This window comes from Manis javanica, chromosome 9 (genome assembly GCF_040802235.1).
Source record: "Manis javanica isolate MJ-LG chromosome 9, MJ_LKY, whole genome shotgun sequence".
NCBI lineage: Eukaryota > Metazoa > Chordata > Mammalia > Pholidota > Manidae > Manis > Manis javanica.
In genome coordinates this window covers 117,844,771-117,860,972 of record NC_133164.1, presented here as the reverse complement: position 1 = coordinate 117,860,972, position 16,202 = coordinate 117,844,771, and the positions used below count along the sequence as shown (strand labels likewise).

The window sequence follows — 16,202 nt, the reverse complement described above, 5'->3', positions numbered from 1 at the left end:
CCACAATAGTCTCTCATTTTGCTTTTAGTCTCTCTCTTTTTCTTTTTTTTTCCATGTGGAGTCTGGCAGGTTTTGTAGTCTCTGTTGTAATAATCATAGTTGGACCATTTATTTTTACTTGTTTTCCTTGTATTTGGGAAACACTAATTCAATCCTAATTGAAAATCAGTCACAATTTTCAATTGTTAAAAATTGAAAGGAAGCTTGATTTAAAAGGAAATTTCACGTTGTGTTTAGTCCCTTCCTTTAGAACAATGTACTAGAGAAGTTGGGGGGTAAAGTTGAATGTGGGGCTCAGTCCCTGTAGCTGTTCTCTTGATGCATTTACGCCTTTGGACAGATCACGTGCTCCCGTGGCACCGCATACTCATAAGAATTGTGACAATCTCCACATGCTGACTTCCATCTGGTGGGACCCACGTGTCCAGCTTCCCCCTTGTCACGTGTATAGGTATCCCAAACTTCACACTTCGGTGAGACAAATGAAGAACGTGTCCCCAGTGCTATTTCTCTACCAGCCTTTGCCATCTCAGTAAATATGAACTCCATCCTTCCCTTTGCCGTCTCAGTAAACATAAATTCCATCCAATATTCCCAGAAATACAGGATCTATTCTTAACTCCTTTCTCTCTCTGACATGCAGCATCCAAACTAAAAGCAAATCAATCCAATTTAGCCTTCCAAGTGTATAATAAACCCAATCACTATTCTTTCTGCCTAGACCACCGCTGCCCTGGTCAAGGACCACTGTGGTCTCTCACTCTGGTTATTTTAATACCTGCCACACTTGCTGCTTCTCCACATGGCCCTGTACTTATTTTCTCAAAACAACCATCAAATAAAGCTTTTTTTTAAAAAAAAATTCAGATCATGTAACCCCACTTTCCAGTCTTTCCAGTGGTTTCCCAATCCAATCCGAGGCCGTGTCACAGTCCTTACTACCTGCTTGGTCCCACCGCCCCTGTGTCCTCAGCTCTCCTACACTTTATTCCTCACCACCCACTCTGGCCTTCTCACTGTTCCTGCACACACCAGGCAGGCAAGAGCAAAAAGGAAGATCCTAACAATAAATGAAATATTGTGCAGCCAAAGCAATTAAGACGATATAATAGAAAAAAACTGATAAACAGATTAATAAAACAACTATAATCCTTCCTGTAAAAATACGAGTTATTTTGGTCATTTAAAAATTATACTTTGGACTCAAAATCACCTTACTTTTGTCACCTGCCCCTTCAGCTTTGGGTTTAGATTAATGAAGTTGTAACTAAAATCTATTTAGTGGCTGAGATGTTGAAAGCCGTGGACATGTGGATGCTAAAGATGATTAATTTAGCAGAATTATGAAAGTCATCCATAAATGATTTATCACATTAGTTCAATTGAAAGTGACAGAAATAGGAGGTTACTGATAAAGTGAATGAGTCAGCATTAGACTGCATTTCCCAAGTTCATGTCCTTTAATTAAATTTTTTCAACTGTATACTCTCTTGTATGACTTTTTTTTCTGAAATTGCACCATAATATAATTCCAAAATTCCTCTTTAAAATTCCTCTCTTCCTACCACATTATTTGTGAAAGGTTAAACCAGGAAACTTGTCATATCTCTGACTTCATAAATATCTGTCATAATTTGATTCCAGAAAGTCAGCAACACTATATGTAGCTATTTATTGTACAACATTCAGATTAGCACAGAGTGGAAAGTCTTTCTGAAGATGATGCCTAGAAAACAAAAATACTGTGTAACTTATACAAATATCTTCTGACTTACTCAGAGAGTGAAGAAAAATTAAAAATTCATTTCAAAAAGGGTCCCAAAATATAATCTAACACCCCTATTATTTCACTTTTGCCTCACATTTCATCCTTTGAAATAATTTAAAATCATTTGTTTATGCTGATTCCAAAGATCCTGTCTTTGTGAAAGATTGCATTTAATATTTCTCAATATTATTAACAACACAGCATAATTCAATCTCCCCTGAACACCAAACCCACCATCTGCCATAACTCAATGAATGTTTTTGTGGCTTCCTTCTTGGAGAAAGAAGCTCTGCATACATATGAAAGATCGTCAACTCCTTGTAACAATGTCTGTAAATCTCCAAGCATTCTCACAAATCCTTCTTTCTTCCTCTTGTTAAAGAACTGAAATAGCCATCCCAGCATCTGAGGATAATTATTACATTTGTTGTCAGGATTTGGTACCTTTGGGGTACTTGGTGAACTTATTTCTAATTGTTCCTGTCATCAAGATCCCTTGGTCTCTCCCCCATAAACATGTAATTGCTGGAAACTTTCCATTTGGCTGGGGGAGGGAGGGAGCAGAAATCAAATATAGGAGATCCTTTTTTTTTATTTTTCTCCAAATCCTGGAGTTTCCATTCCAGTTCTTTGTCTGCTCTTACTGTCAGATGTCTTGAAAGCGTTGCCCTACTATCAGGTGCCTTTTCCACATGCTCCCCCTCGCTCAGGTCCTGTGCCCTCTGCTAGACCCACTCCCAGTGCCTTCCAAGACACAGTATTCAGCCTTGCCCTTGAATCCCTGGAAGAATGTGCTCTGTTAACAATGCCCTTGTGCAAACACCTTCTTCCTCTGACTTCGGAGAGAAAGGTTTCCCTGCCCCCCACTTCCCAAACATTCCCACTTGCGTGTGGTTTCCCCTTCTCTGCCTATCCTACCTGGTACTCAGCCTCCAAGCGTTCTTTCATTTCATTCAATAGGCCACCTTGGGTCACTCCATTTCCTCCCATGGTTTCAGCCACCATCTCAGTGCTAACTGTTCACATTTCTTTCATGCACTCATGAACCCAAAATCCTACCAAACATGCCTACCTTAAACTCAACATACCAAGCACTGAAGGCCTCTTCCCTCTTCAAATTTCTCTTGCTCATGATATCCCTCCTGGTGAACAGCCACCCGACAGGTAAGGTCAGAAACCTGACTTACCCTTCTCTCTAACACCCTAGAATCCCCAGACACTTACACATTCAGTTCATCACCAGGCATCAAGACTTCTTTCACTTGCATATTTCTCGGTGCTCCAGATCTCTCCACATACTCCACTAAACTTAGGACCCCTGATTATTTATTGCTGGGTTACCATTATTTTGGATCCTAACAGTTTCCACATTACCTGGACCCCCAAATCTCCTCTTGATACTTGAAGCCTGAGTCTTTTTTATAATCAAATTGACCCTGGTTGATACATTTCAGTGGCCCTCTCATGGCCTTTATGATGATGAATACATTCATAATTTGGCTCTTGGGATAAATACTGATTATCAATTAGTGCAGAGTATAACACCAAGTATGTAACTATTAGGCAGGTTCTAGTAGCCATACCGTATTCTTATGAAAGGTGATGAATGTAAGAAGGAAATATCCCCAAATAGAAGGCCAGCCCAAATAGAGTGGACTCAGGGATGGCTAACAACAAGGTCAAGGTTCCAAATAATTCGAACTGACTCCAAGTGCATGGAGAAGCACCCAAAATCTCATGCTGTATATCACAGCTCCAAACAGTTTAGCCAAACATTCAAACTTTACTTAATTCTGTCCCTCAAACTTAGAAAGTGGTAGTAAAGGCACTAAAGAGTGTTTAACTATGATGTAAACATTTAAAATAGAAAATGAAAATTTTATTGTATCCTTCAAGTCGAAATAAAAACACTAAATAACTGATCTTTGTGGTCATTAAACCCTTTTGTGCCCATGCTGATGTACCCTTTATATTTTAAGTTTGTCTTGAAATAGTATATTTATTTAGATTCAAAAAATGAAATGTGTTGTGAATTTAAATATTGACACTTTAAATAAAACAACTGTATCACACTTTACTACATGCAATATATAAGAACTATAGAAGTGTGATATTCATTATCATCTGTTAAAACATTTATATTGCCAATTTCATTAAAAAATTTTTTTATTTCTATTCCACCTCCTCCAAATAATCACAGTAACGTGTTTATACTTGAAGCTGTTTTTACTCTATAATATGTAATAAAAATATTTATAAAATATGTATTACATATATTATGATTGTAGGACACCAAATGTTAAAGGTTTCTTTTGGATTGAATTATCTTAACAATTATTACAGGTACATAGTTGCTTAAAAACAAGACAAGATAGCACATACTGTGATAAGTTATTATTAGATACAAATTAATCATTTATTGGAAATATATCTCCTAATGAGATGGATAGATACATTTTTTCAATTAGTTTGTGTATCCATGGATGAAATTACTTATTGATAGAATAAAATAAGAATTATCATCAGCCTTATGTATTTTTTAAAAATATAAGTACAGTAAGTTGATTACACTTTGATAGAAATGGAAGATGTTTTGTCAGTAGAGTCATTACTTTCGATAGTAGAGTCATTGTGTTGTTTTTTAATATCCTTCTAAACATATGTCAAAGCCACATTTTGATCTTACATAAAAATTAGTTTTTATTATCTGTAAACTAGCTAATCCATTAGGTCCAATTCCAGTATTTTTATGAGAAGGAAGAGTTTTGGCCCAAAAGGCCAAAGGTTTTGTGACCCATTCATTAGTTGGTTACTCAATACCATTGTTTCAAAATAACTCTTTGTTAGGTACTTTAGGTCTAAAAAAAAGAGGTTGATCCTGGTGTATCTTGTTGTACCATAAAGTAAGGAAAGTATAAAAGATCACTGGGATTGTGTTGTATGTTCCCTTTAGCCAAGATGAAGTTTCTGCTCTCTAGATACGTTGTTATCTTTTAAATATCATAAAGGAGATAACTACAGCAGATTAAAGCACATCTCTAAGTTTAAACTTATGAATTCCTAATACAGAAGAAAGCTCTAACTTGATTAACACTGGAGATTGCTAGTGGTTCAAATCATTATTCTGCAAATTGGTAAAGAAAGGGAAAATAACCTATCGTGCATATTGACTATATCTATATCAACAAAATATTATAGGGGGATATTCTTTTTATTTAAATATTCCAACTAACAAGAGAAAGATAGAATATTACAATTTTGTAACTCTTGATGAATCAATGGTTTTAGTGATGCCGGGATTCTTGTTTGCAGAGCCAAAGAATGAGCTTCACAAACAGTCAAGGCAGGAGAGCAAGGTACAGGCTTTTATTTAGAAATAATGTGAGAGAATAGAGCTCCTGGCTCATGCCAGGAGGGGACAAGAGAGCCCGTAGTGGTGCGTTGTCTAGGGGGTTTTATAGGCAGCTGAGGATTTTTCAAGAATATGAAAAAACTTAGGGATGTGGACTTATTAAGTGGTCTCTGAATATTTAGAATTAACTTAACACAAGCAACTTCCTCTGATTTCTTTCTGAGATACCAGCATCTTGGTCTGGGGGCATATGAAACAAGGCCACCTGCTCAGCCCCCAAGGTGGGCCGAGGTATTGTTTGCTAAAGAGTAAGTTAAGAATTTCTAACGTCTTAACTTCTTGGGTATTAAAATGCAATCTTATCTTTAAGGTGGAATCCTTCCTGCCTTTTACTGTGTTGTTTATGCCTGGGCTTACCTGCTAAATTAGTTGCCCAGTTTGCAAAATCACTTCATCAGACCTGAAGGAGGAAAGACAGCACATAGGCCTGGGCCTTTTAGTATGCTAAAGACAACCTTACACGTGATTATAAATGGTCAGCATAATAAAACATGGGCTACTCTTCTTTATCTGGGGAGCATTAACTGATTTCACTGAAGAATGATTCTAAAGCTCAATGTTTAACAGAGTTTTAGCAGGGGGGCTTCCTTGCATGTAGTTACATTGCTCTGACTGCAAATATCCCGCCCTGCCCCCTGCGGAGGCCCTCACCCTACTCTGACTACCTCCATGGTCCCTGTCTCACTAGCATGAGTGTACTAATACCATACACCATACGCTTCCTAGTGGAAGAACGCACTACCTGGGAAATAGCCTTGAAGTGGAATCAATCATAACTTTGTTCCAACTGCCATTTAACAGGAAGTACAGAGGACTGAGTAACATATTAAACCATATCATAGGATGAAATCTGTAAAATCCAAGTAAAACTCTACAGGATAAATGATGTTTTCCTCCCAACAAATGAATTATAAGAAGCAAACAAGAAGGAATATAAAGAAAAAAACTACATATTGAAACAAACATTAAACAAGACTTATCCAATTAAAATACACATCTAAGCTTTAATTTTTGATTCATATAAGTAAACCATGAAAATAATATTTATCAGATCATTGGAAATTTGAATGCTATTTGATATTAGTAAATTATTGTTAATTTTTGGGGTTTGAAAATGGCATTGCTATGTTTAACAAACAGGAGTCCTTTGTTTTGAGATGCATACAGAAACACTTCCAGATAGAATAATATAAAGTTGGAATGTGAATGGATATGGTATGGGTAAAAAAGGTAAGCCATGAAATGGTAATTAATAAAAATAGCTGATGGAAATATTGGCATTCATTATAGCACTATTTATTATTTTTGTATGAAGTTGAAATTTTCCATAATAAAAAGTTTCAAAAATAATAATACTCCTGCTTGTAAAATCTCTCTGTTATCCCTGTGCATAAGCCTACTTGAAAAGTAGCCTTGTGAAAGATTTCTAACTTACCTTAAAGTATAGGATCTATTAATCTACAGTCCTATTTCTGTTAGTAATTTAGTTACAGAACTTGTATATATTAAAGACATTATTAGACTTTATAGAGACCATGTAATGTACATGTAATAGGAGGTTAAATTTTTTCTTCTGTATGTGGCTGTAGGGATGCAGATAAACATGAATGGTAGTCCATACAAGAATTACATTAAGTCATAAATTACAAATAAAAAATATGAAAAATAACAGATTTTATCATGTCCTTTGGAAATTATTCAAAAACTCATTTTGAATACCACAGTGTGTAATCCTACCTCCAACTCACATTAAAGTGCAGGCTCAGTATTTGCTTCAATAATCCAGGGTTTTACATATCAGCTGATAACGGGTATCTGTCCATAGAGTCAGTCACTCAAAGGCTAGAAGAAAACCAGTTCAAGTCCCAAAGAATAATTTATTATTCTGAACAGATTTATCCACAAGGTTATATCACAGTGGTCAATAGAAGAGTCATGACTTGCGGAGAACATTCATCTGAGAAATTTAATTTGTATGTCATCAAGAGGTTAATCAGCATATATTTTAGATAAAACAAAACATCTAATAAGGGAATACAGTTGGATGTAGTTATTTTGGGGTGTTTATCAATCTGTATATATATATATATATATATATACATGTTGGAAACACATGTTTATACAAACACGTTTGATCAATAGAAAGAAATAAGTTATTTTTGTAGAATGATGGACAAACAGGGAATCAATCACTTTCCTTTATGCCTTTTTTTAAACTGGAAATATTTTTTTTCTTTCACCTTAACTTTTGAGTTATCCATTTCTAACAACTTCAGATACTAAATCACAACAAAAATTTTATTGCTTTGTAACAGGCTCCAAATAAAATTTCTAGCATTTTTATAAAATAGCAGTGGAGTGTTCAATAGGATACTGGAAACATTGCCACAGTCTAGACCCAGTCCTGCCAAAGCCATTCTATGCACTTGGACAATCAGACTTTTAGGCCTCAAGTCACTTTTCTTCTCATAGAAGGAGGAAGAATTCTTTGTAGATTTTATTTCAAATAACTTTCCAGTGTGAATATTATCTGAAAGTGAGAGACTAAAATGATGTATCTCTTGATAAACTTGGAAAAGGAAGGATTATTAACAGCCTAGAAACCATGTAAAAAATAAAGTGTCACACAAAAGGGTAATGACCTTTGTTCTTTTAACTCAGAAAAAAGTAAATATATTTAATAAAAATATAACATTATTACTTTAAAACAAGTTGTCATGACTTACTGAAACTAAACTTTAACAAAATATATGTAAAACATGTTCTTTTTGTTAGGGTCCAGAAATCCGGGGATTTCCCGAGAGAACAAAGCACACAGGCACGGAGATGTAAGTACAAGCAAAGTCTTTATTCAGCCAGCTAGCTGGGGCCGACAGCACCTCCCCTGACACGCAGGCCGGGTCAGAGCAGCCGACCCCCAGGCAACTTTAGGTATGGATTATATAGGGTTTTCACAGCCGTTGCACCGAAGCCCGCGCATTTCTTCAACCAATAATTTTAAAACACATTCCATATTGTAGCCAATGGGAAGCATTGTAACCTTTTAGGGAACGCGTCAGTTGCCTGACCGCTTCAGTTGTTATCTCTGGCTCACCCAAGCATGTCTACGTGACTTACCACCGGTTATGTCCCCAGGTGTCCCCAGGCTGCTGCCCGCTTCTAGTTATCTAACCTAGGGCAGGCGCATTTCTAACTTAGCCTCGGGTAGTTCATACAAAAACTGGGTGGCTCTTGCTCTAGGGTCAGGTTAAGTGTTATTAGTTCTTTTTCCTGACTCTTGATGCCCTCTGCACTCCTTCACACTTTAAAAAAAAAATAAACAGCTTTTTAAATTGTATTTAGATAGAAACAATATGGGAAACCAAACTTCTAATGTGTGGTAAAAACAATACTGACCACTGGCCAAGATGAAGTAGCAGAGGCCCGATATGGCCCATCTGAAACCTCTAAAAAGCAAGAACAACAGAGGAAATAGTTGTGAAGACATTGGTTGTCAGGCCATCCCTGAGAAGCGGACAACAAAATAGGTCTAAACTGTTTCGTGCCTGCAGAGAGTTGTCAGTTTGTAGAGTTGGGAGGGGAAACAAGGAAGAGCCTGGGGTCCCCTCGAGCTCGGGTGGAGCTGGGAGGGAAGGGGGCTGAACGTGGTGCAGGCAAGAGGCTTGGGAGAGACCTGAGCAGAGAGAGAACCCTGGGGGCCCACACCGTCCCCACCATGGAGGTGAGCAGAGCATGCCTGGCGTAGAAACTAACTCCCAGTGGATGAAAAGAAACGATCCCTAGGACTAAAATAAGTCCAGAAGTAATGATTCCTACTTCCAACTGCCAGAGAAAAACCTCAGAACTCACAGTCCGTTAAGGCGAGTTCTCAGAATGGCTTTGCCTCGGTTCTCAGTACGAAAAACAGCCTTCAGCTGAGCTCCTCTGGTCTCACCAGGCTTAAAGGCTTCAAGACAAAAGAGATCAAAATGTCTCCAAGTAATGGAATCAGATTTCAGAACAAGGCTCGAAAATAATTTTTAAAATATGAAAATATTCAACCCCCACACAAGGTAAAATGATCTAATACATTTTTTAATTTTTGAATCTTTTAATCCTTTGGGGATTAGTTTCTATGCGACTATGCCCTACTCACCTCCCTGGTGAGGACTCAGTGGCCCCCCAGGCTTCTCCTCCTGCTCAGGTGTCTCCTGACCCTCTTACCCTGGCTACGCTCAGCTTCCCTACCTCCCAGATCCACCCAAACTCAAAACCGACCTATAACATAATTCCAGAGAAGACCTTTTGAAAAGGCAGAAATAATCAAGGCACTTGATATATCCTACTAACCAAGCCTCCTCTCCCACAAAGTCCTCCAGTACATTTCCATTAGCTCACCACAGTAGGACTACAATGGGGGACAATTAGTAAACAGTGGGACAACTTAAAGTGGTCTCATGTACTTGTAATTGGAGTCCCTGACAAAGGTATAGGTGTAACATTTTTTTAAAATGAGATAAAAAATGTCCAGATTTAATAAAAAGTAAAAACACACAGATTCAAGAAATTTAACAAACCCAAGCACAAAAATAAAGAAAATCATATCAACACATATCAAAATCAAATTGCCCAAAGATAGTAATAAAGAAAAAGTACTATTTTTCATTATTTATAACCATTAAATGTGCTGTAAAAGGTTTTTTTTTTATACTTTTTTCAGCTTATTGACATATAACATTGTGTAAATTTAGGTACACAATGTGATGGTCTGAACACATATGTATTGTGAAATTACCACAGTAAAGTTAGTCAATGCATCCTTCACCTTATATAATTACCATTTTATTGATGCTGTTTTGGTGAAAACATTAAAGCTCTACTCTCATAAGCAACTTTAAAGTATACAATACCTTATTGCTAATTCTCATCACCATGCTGTTCTCCAAAGTGGCTGTACCACTTTGTGTTCCCACCAGGAATGAATGAGAGTTTGTATTGCTCCACATCCCACCAGCATTTGGGGTCATCAGTGTTCTGGATTTTGTCCATAGGTGGGCAGTGGTATCTCACTGTTGGTTGAATTTGCATTTTCCTAATGACATAGGGGCATCTTTTCAAATGTCATCTCTGTGTCTTCTTTGGTGAGATGTCTGCTGAAGTATTTGGCCTGTTTTTTAATCCAGTTATTTGTGTTCTTATTGTTGAGCTTTAAGAGTTCTTTGCATATTTTGGATAACAGTGTTTTATCAGATGTGTCTTTTGCAAAATTTCCTCCCAGTCTTTGACTTGTCCTCTCATTCTGTTGACATTGTCTTTGGCAGAAGTTTTGTATTTTAATGCAGTCCAGCTTATCAATTATTTCACTCATGGAGTATGTGTTTGATGTCGTATCTAAAATGGCACCATCACACCCAAGGTCACCCAAGGTCATCCAGGTTTTCTAATATGTTATCTTCTAGGATTTTGATAGTTTTGTTTAATAAATTTAGGTCCATGATCCATTTTGAGTTAATGTTGCAAAGGGTTTAAGGTCGGTGTTTAGATTTGTCTTTTTCCACATGGGGTGTCCAGTTGTTCGAGCCCCATTTGTTGAAAATACTGCCTTTGCTCCTTTGCTCTTTTGTCAGAGATCAATTGACTATATTTATGTGGGTCTATTTCTGGGCTGTCTATTCTGTTCTACTGGCCAGTCTTTTCTGTCACCAACACCACACTGCCTTGATTACTGTGGCTTTATAGAGAGTCTTGCAGTCGGGTAACCCACCTTGCTCAGTCCTCCAATTCGCTCTTGTTCTTCAATATTGTGTTGGTTATTCTGGGTCTTTGGCCTCTTCCTATAAACTTTAGAATCAGTTTGTCAGTATCCACAAAATAATTTGCTGGGATTTTGACTGGGATTGAATTTATAGATCAAGTCGGGAAGAACTAATGTCTTGATAATAGTCTTCCTATATAAGAATAAGCATCTTAAAGATATATTTTTGAATGTGATACCATTTTAACTATTATTTGTAAGGCTTTCAAACTTCACAAAATATTTTTCATCAAGAAAACACACACACACACACACACACACACACACACACACACACACACAGAGCCTTGAGTCCTTTAGCTCACAAAAATAAAAATCCCATGAAATTATAGAACATCAAAGTTCTTGGGTGGGAAATAAGTGTTTTAGATTTTTACTTTTAGGTAAACAGGGTTCTTAAAGGATTAGCATGGTTTAATTCTTAGTTAAATATTGCCTGCAGCTGCACATAATTACTGTATTATAAAAGTAGGAAAAATCAAATACTCATGTTTGCATATGTTTTATTGGAGTTAAAGTATTTGATTTAACTTCACAAACTAAAAAAATAGTTCTAACTTTGATAATAATGAAAGACGACCTTACATTTCTGCAAAGCCTTAGAAATTGTAATGTCTTTCCTTGTTTTCTTAATCCCTCTTTATTAAACATTAGATGGTGGCCTGTACTTTGGTCAAAACCAAATTTTTCATTTAAAGAAAACAGTACTTTAAAATGTTTACCTCTTGCTTCAGACATGCATAAACAGCTAAATGTTAATATTTTTTATGGGAAACAGAAAATTATACCTCCTACAGTTTTTTTCTAAATATTTTTATTAAAAAAGATTAGTACAATGTTTATGTTCTTTATTGAATTTGTGAGAGGAATGGCTGCTGGGATAGCAGGTTATAGAAACTGTTCAAAAACCTACATGAAGTGAAAGATGCCAGTCATAAAATTCCAGTTTTATAAAATGTCCAGAATAGGCAAATCTATGGCATTAAGTTAGATTAGCAGTTCCCTAAAGCTGTGTGGGCTGGAGGGATATAAGAAGTGACTGCTAATGGATACGGTTTCCTTTTGGACTGAGGAAATGTTCTAACGTTGACTGTGGTATGGTTGCACAACCCTGTGAATATATTCAAAACCATTGAATTGTACTTTTTAAATAGATGAATTAGACAGTATGTGAATTGTAACTCAATAAAACTGTTAAAAATATGTAAAGGGTAAAAGATTGTTTTAATCAAAAGAATCACAGCAATTATGCCTTCTAATTTAATTTTAAACGTCAAAGAGCTTCTGTTAGGATAATTCTTAATCAAACCATCATAAGCACAATATAAGCTTTCACCTCACAATTGTCTCTTTGGCATCCCTATCTTAGAAAGAATCAGAAAGCCTACTACTCCGGGTATTTTATAATTTAACACTGAGATTGTGGTTCAAAGTGAATTTAAGAATTTCACACTTCCAAACCTTTCTGTCAATATTAAAATGGCATTTAAACTTATGATTTAAATTTAATTAAATGCATACAATGTTGTTTAGTTTTATGTAAATGAATTAGTCTTGGAAACACTCCATCTGATGTGATTTTTCACTAATTTGGTGACCTGAAATTTGTTAATACATTTCTACTCTTCCCTAACATGGCATCCTGGAGACCTTCGGAGATAGGAGCCCGATCTGTGCAAATCTTTCCTATGACCAAATAGCTGACAAAACCACTTTTGTTCTCTAGGACTTTGTGGCTTTTTGTGTAAACAATATAATATCTGGAATCAGCAAAAGTTATTTATATAGTGGGAAAAAAAAGCCAGAACAACAAACAATAAAAAAAGCCAAAACAGGTTCTAGACCCAGGGAGACCTGATACATCCATTCAAGTCCAAAAGCAAAACTTATGTGTGGAGACAATCAGGCAGGAAGTGTTCCCCCATATTTTCTAGAATGTCAGTCCTTTTGTTCTATGCAGGCCTGCAGCTGATTAGATGAGGCCCCCCACACTGGGAAGAGCAATCTGCTTTACTATGTCTACTGCCTCAAATGTTAACCCCATCGAAAACATCTGCACAGACACACCCGGGATAATGTTTGACTGTATATCTGGGCTCTCAGCGACCGAGTCAAGTTGATCTGTAACATAAAATGAACGATCAAAGTTGGTGTTGAGGATCCCCATGGTCCCTCCCAGCACTGTGATCTGATGCTTTAGAACAGCAGATCTCAACTCAGGGTGTGCATCTGAATAATGAGCTTCTAAAAACAAAGATATATGATAAATACTCCCAGCCACTTAGATCAAAATCTCCCAAAAGAAAAATATTTCCTTTCAGGTGAATCTAATGGATTCTGCTAATTCAGTTCAACTTCATTAAGGAATACTTACAATTACTTATAATATTCACATTTCCATGTGAGAACCCTCATAAAATTCCATCAGCACTTCATTTTGTATATGTTAAGTGTTTTAGTGTGAATATAGAATTACATCTTCCGCTGGCTTTAATCGTAACTTCAGAACTATATTACAAAGGAAAATTGCCTCTAGTGACAGTCATACATTCTAAAGTACATTTCAAAAAGTGCTTTCTGTTCTAGCATGTTATCTGTGTCTTTTCAATTCTCCCATATGACCTCCATGAAAAAAACCAGCCTTCTGTCTCTAGGATTTCTTAACTCTCATTAACACTACTGATACTAATTAGGACATACCACAGCCCTGGAGGGGAGTCAGTGATGCTCTGAGTCCCGGCATACCCACAGCCCCTTCTCATCAGAGTAGCTAAACTGAGTTTCTTCCATATAACTTGCCATACTTTGAGCACCATGCTGGACACAGCCCTGATTGTCCCTCATTCAAATGCTGCTGCCTTGAGGGAGGTCCTGGATGTATCTAGTACCTTGGTTGTGGTGATAGTATCATGAATGTATGCATACGTCCCAACTCATCAAGATGTTTACATCAAATGTGTGCGGTTTTTTGCATATCAATTATATCTCAATAAAGCTAAAAAAAATTAATGAGAAACACTTGGAACTTCCCCCCCCCAAAAAATCTACCTCCAAACTCCCAAAAAATCCTAAGTCCTAACCATAAAGTCCTTGTCTTTACATTATATTTTTGAAATAAATAAATAAAAAGGGATGTTTATAGAGTAACCAAAGATATGTAAAAGAAAGGACAATTTAAAATTTATCATTTTTTATGTCATAGAGTATTTTTTAAATGGTGTACTATACATTCCTGTTCTATCTCATTCTCCACTTGGTTTTATACAGTCAACGTCATGAGCGTCAGTACATGGCAAGGATGAGGCAGGCATTCCTTTAGGGAAAAGGAAGGAAGGCAGGGGGCTTGGTCCGCCCTCCTTTTCCACACGCAAACAGCTCCTGCAGATAAAAGTAAAAACTAATGCCATTTACTAAAAAAAGGATCCTTATCTCCAGAATGGTTTTATTTGAATATCCTTGTATACGGATTTTTCATAGGAAAGGGTAAAACCATTCTCTTTGAATTTCTGCAAGAATGGGTGAACAATGTCCTGTCATTTGGTACAAAAAATAAAGATATCTCATAGGCCAAATGCTCCCCCCTATGTGGGACCATTGCCACAGTGTAACTCACTTACCTTTCATTTCTTTTAACCTACTTTTATTGTTATTCTCAAACTATTAATTTGTATATATTAATTAAATGTTGGCTGACTCCTTTGTGTTATGTTTTAAATTTTTAAATAGTATTGCTTAACTTAAACACATGTTAAACATCTGACTTCAACCTATCCTTTTCTTTATCATTTTGTTTCTACAAGTAAAGGATTTTGAATAGCCTAATTTTCTTTGATAATTCTTACAACAGGCTTAGAGTTAAGTAAGTCATCTTAGTGTTCTGAGGGTTACCTTGGCAATGTCTATAAATTATTCACTAATAGATCAATTAATTCCGACTTAAGAAATTTAGTGCTTATATTATTCTTAATTATATTTTGTTTAAAAAGGTCTTGAAGGCACTTATGTAGCAAAGTGGTGTCCCATACGCTTCGTTGTTCTTACACATTTACAGAATTTTAATATGGTATTTTACCAGCCTCAGTCTTTGGCCTGAGAAGCTAATTTATGTCTTGCAAAGAACAGGGTGAAAAGATTTTTGAGATGGATAGGATGTTAGGGGTGAAAGTTCACTTGGGCACCCTGGGAAATCTCGGATCCTCAGGGATGTAGATCAAGAGCCTCAACAGTTGACTCAAAGCCAAGCCCAGGATTTCAACTATTCTCCTTAAACTACAGCCATAGCCATCATGCCAGAAAAACAAGCACAAAGAGCTAGAGAAAAAAAGTGATTACAAATTACATGCCTGTTTGATGAGCACTGGAAAGCGGGAGGTGAATAAAGAAGACACAACCTGTATTACCACGAGGCTGACAATTAAATGGAAGGGAATACAGTAAACAGACACAAAAGGAGCTACTCACTTCAATTATGTCTTTTAAAATCTTGTACATTTCTTTGAGGGAAAATAGTAAAGGAGGCATTTTTTTGACTGAAACCATTCCTCTTTATAAAGTGATGTGTAAACTGAGGTTGGTGGCAAGATGTGACCTCTTGGCAGCAGGTGAAAGAGCTGGGTGTGACTGTTGTGGACAGAGAAAGCAGCATGGACCTTGAGGTATCAGGGTGTCCGGGGAAACAGAAAATATTTAAATATAAATGTAAAGAGAGAGAGAAGGAGACTGATTGTAGAAGTGGCTCTTCAGTAGCTCTGGGGGCCACGAAGTCCCAGGATCTGCCGTCTGCAGATCGGAAAACTGGGTGAGCCAGTTGAGTGAATTCCAGTCCAAACCCAAAGGCCTGAGGAGAAGAAGCTGATGCTTCGAGTCCCAGTCCAGGACTGAGAGCCCAGGGAGCCGGGCTGGCGATGCCCGAGTTCAGGAGGAGCTGGATGGCCCTGTTCAACTGAAGAGCAAATTCACCCTTCGTCTGCCCTTCTGTGCTACTCAGACCCTGAAGCAGTTGGATTAGGCCCCCTGTGCTGGTGAGGGTGGCTTCTTTCCTCAGTTTACCCATTCAGATGCTAATGTCTTCCAAAAATACCATCATAGACACGCCAGAAGTAATGTTAGAGATCGGGACAACCCTTAACCCAGTCAAGTTGACACATAAAATTAACCATCATAAGTCCACCCCTTGTCAACTTGGCACCCATATGTGTCTCTCTAAACCACACGTCATCTTCAAGTAA

At 37.0% G+C, this 16,202-nt stretch overlaps 1 protein-coding gene across 4 annotated transcripts in view; it reads right to left on the bottom strand.

Moving 5' to 3' along the window:
- CCDC102B (coiled-coil domain containing 102B) overlaps positions 1-16,202 on the bottom strand; it is a 296,555-nt gene that overhangs the window by 168,039 nt on the left and 112,314 nt on the right. The gene's annotated exons all lie outside the window — the stretch shown is intronic.